Source organism: Scylla paramamosain, chromosome 45 (assembly GCF_035594125.1).
Source record: "Scylla paramamosain isolate STU-SP2022 chromosome 45, ASM3559412v1, whole genome shotgun sequence".
Classification (NCBI taxonomy): domain Eukaryota; kingdom Metazoa; phylum Arthropoda; class Malacostraca; order Decapoda; family Portunidae; genus Scylla; species Scylla paramamosain.
In genome coordinates this window covers 7,127,094-7,130,000 of record NC_087195.1, presented here as the reverse complement: position 1 = coordinate 7,130,000, position 2,907 = coordinate 7,127,094, and the positions used below count along the sequence as shown (strand labels likewise).

The following is a 2,907-nucleotide window of genomic DNA, read 5'->3' as shown; positions in this document are numbered from 1 at the left end:
GAATTAGAAAATAATATTAAAAAAATTCCACTTAAAAAAAAAAAAAAAAACATCAAAATGAGCACATTTGCACTGCTACATTTGAGATAACAGCACCCTCCCGAGTTTCATGCCTGGTCCAAAATTCTTACCATCGCAATTTCCACGTATTCTTGCCCTGAGTTTCATGCTGCTTTGACAAGGATTGGTTACAGTTACCTATTGTCGGCATTACGCGGATACATAAATTTCACCTAAGGCAGAGCTCTCTCTCTCTCTCTCTCTCTCTCTCTCTCTCTCTCTCTCTCTCTCTCTCTCTCTCTCTCTCTCTCTCTCTCTCTCTCTCTCTCTCTCTCTCTCTCTCTCTCTCTCTCTCTCTCTCTCTCTCTCTCTCTCTCTCTCTCTCTCTCTCTCTCTCTCTCTCTCTCTCTCTCTCTCTCTCTCTCTCTCTCTCTCTCTCTCTCTCTCTCTGTGAAAGTAAGAACAATCTCAATTATTGCTAAATAGAATGAGGCTGATTTAGGATGAAAAGGGAATTATGGATACGAGTGAGGAAGGATAAAGTGAAAATTACATAAAATGAATGAGGGGGAGAGAGAAAGAGAGTGAGGTATCACTCTCGTGTCCCTTATTTCAGACAGCTAAGGGAGGAGGGTAATTGACAGGGAGGAAGATGAAAAAAGGGAGAGGAAAAGAAAAAGGAAGGAAGGGACAGATGGCGGATAGGTGAGCAGCAGCTCGCACAGCTAGTGAGTTAGTCTTGTGAGTTTTAGCTTGTTATTCTGATTAAATTTTTATAAAAATTTTAGTTCTCTCACAAATGATGAGTTTATCTTGCCAGTTTTGGTTTGTTATTCTGATAAAATTTTTATTAAGCTTCCAGTGCTCACATGAGTGGCAAGTTTGTTATTCCAGTTTTAGTTTGTTATTCCACTTAAATATTTATTGAAATTTCAGTGCATTATTGCAGTTGTGTGTTATAATGACCATGTCTTGTCTCATACCCTACTGTATATGTGTGTAATATATATATATATATATATATATATATATATATATATATATATATATATATATATATATATATATATATATATATATATATATATATATATATATATATATATATATTTATTGAAATTACTTTAGCTTTTTCCATCTGAAGGTTAGGCTAGATTTAGATTAATTGGGTTAATTCCATTGCTGATTCCATTATGTAGATCACATTCTGAAAAAAAAAAGGCATCAACATTTTTTTTGTCCTGAAATAAATAGTCTCATAATTAGTAGGCTAAGGTTATTTCAATAATACCCTGCACCACAGCTATAATAGAAAATCTTACTTTATAGTTTATGTATCAAAACATCCTTAGGTACATTGTCCCTGGACTTGACAGTGGCTTTAATATTACAAGTTATGAAGTCATAAAATATGGTTACTAAATTACTTGAGTTTAGGGGTCAAAAATTACTTCAGAGAAGTTTTACTTTGGCAGGCAAAAAAGAGACAGAAAGGTGGCAGGCAAGACAGAAATGGGCAAGACAGACAGAGAGACAGGCAGGACACAGACAGAGGTGGCAGGCAAGACAGAGATAGGCAGGACATAGACAGAGAGGTGGCAGGCAAGACAGAGATAGGCAGGACATAGACAGAGAGGTGGCAGGCAAGACAGAGATAGGCAGGACACAGACAGAGAGGTGGCAGGCAAGACAGAGATAGGCAGGACACAGACAGAGAGGTGGCAGGCAAGACAGAGATAGGCAGGACACAGACAGAGAGGTGGCAGGCAAGACAGAGATAGGCAGGACACAGACAGAGAGGTGGCAGGCAAGACAGAGATAGGCAGGACACAGACAGAGAGGTGGCAGGCAAGACAGAGATAGGCAGGACACAGACAGAGAGGTGGCAGGCAAGACAGAGATAGGCAGGACACAGACAGAGGTGGCAGGCAAGACAGAGATAGGCAGGACACAGACAGAGAGGTGGTAGATAAGACAGAAACAGGCAAGACACAGGGAGGACACATAGAGGTGGCATGCGAGACAGACAAGCCAAATACAGACAGACAGGTAGCAGGCAAGACAAGGGATGGGCAGGATATAGATAGAGATGGCTGACCAGAGATAGGCTCTCAGCTGGTCACCATTAGTAAACAAAAACAAAGGACAACCCTCACTACACTAAAACCCACCTAAATTGGAGCTGATTATCTTGGATATCAGGTAAGTCAGACGCTTTTATGCCCTTGGATGAGTGTTGGATTTCTTGGATTGTCGACCAAGATATACAGTGGAAATCGGACAGCTACTTGACTCGGATTGTTCTCCGAGATATATGGGGGAAATCCGACACTCAGATAGGCATCAGATATGTATCTAAAGTGCAATTCTACTTCACAACATCACATCTCGAGTTATCCAAATGAAGGTGTAGTGCTGGGACGCAATATTGAATTAATATTGCTTAATATTAGGTTAATATAAGTAGAATTAAGTTAGTACAGTAAAATCCCTCTCATCCAGCATTCGAGTATCCGGCAGCTTCAAGTATCCGGTACATTTTTCCCCGAGCCTTAAAATCAATAAAAAATCAATGTGTACTCATAAAATTGATTAAAATTCCCGCGCGAGGCATACTTTGTCCCCTCACCACCAGAGCGCACTGCTTTGCGCCACCCGCAGCCCACTGCACTGTGTTTACTCAGTGACTCAGTCCCGTGTGTGCACTGTTTATCGCCTGACGCCTTCATCATGCCAAAAGTTGTAGAAAAGAGGAAGCGTGTTGTGCTTACACTTAAGCAGCTGATCAGATCAGCTGCTGATTAAGATCAGCTGATCTTTCTTATGGTAAGATGCGTGAGTGTAGGGTGGTGATTGTGGACATAATTTCACTTCTATTCAAGTATCTGGCATGTCGGCAGTCCCATT

The 2,907-nt window shown here is 40.7% G+C and overlaps 1 protein-coding gene across 1 annotated transcript in view; it reads left to right on the top strand.

The window, feature by feature from the left end:
- LOC135094483 (zinc finger protein 892-like) overlaps nucleotides 1–1,268 on the top strand; it is a 37,987-nt gene extending 36,719 nt beyond the window's left edge. Inside the window, exon 2 of the mRNA XM_063994609.1 lies at nucleotides 1–1,268. This exon is cut by the window's left edge and continues 2,011 nt beyond it. The gene's annotated coding sequence lies outside the window, so the exon portion shown is untranslated.
- Nucleotides 1,269–2,907: the final 1,639 nt, after the last annotated feature.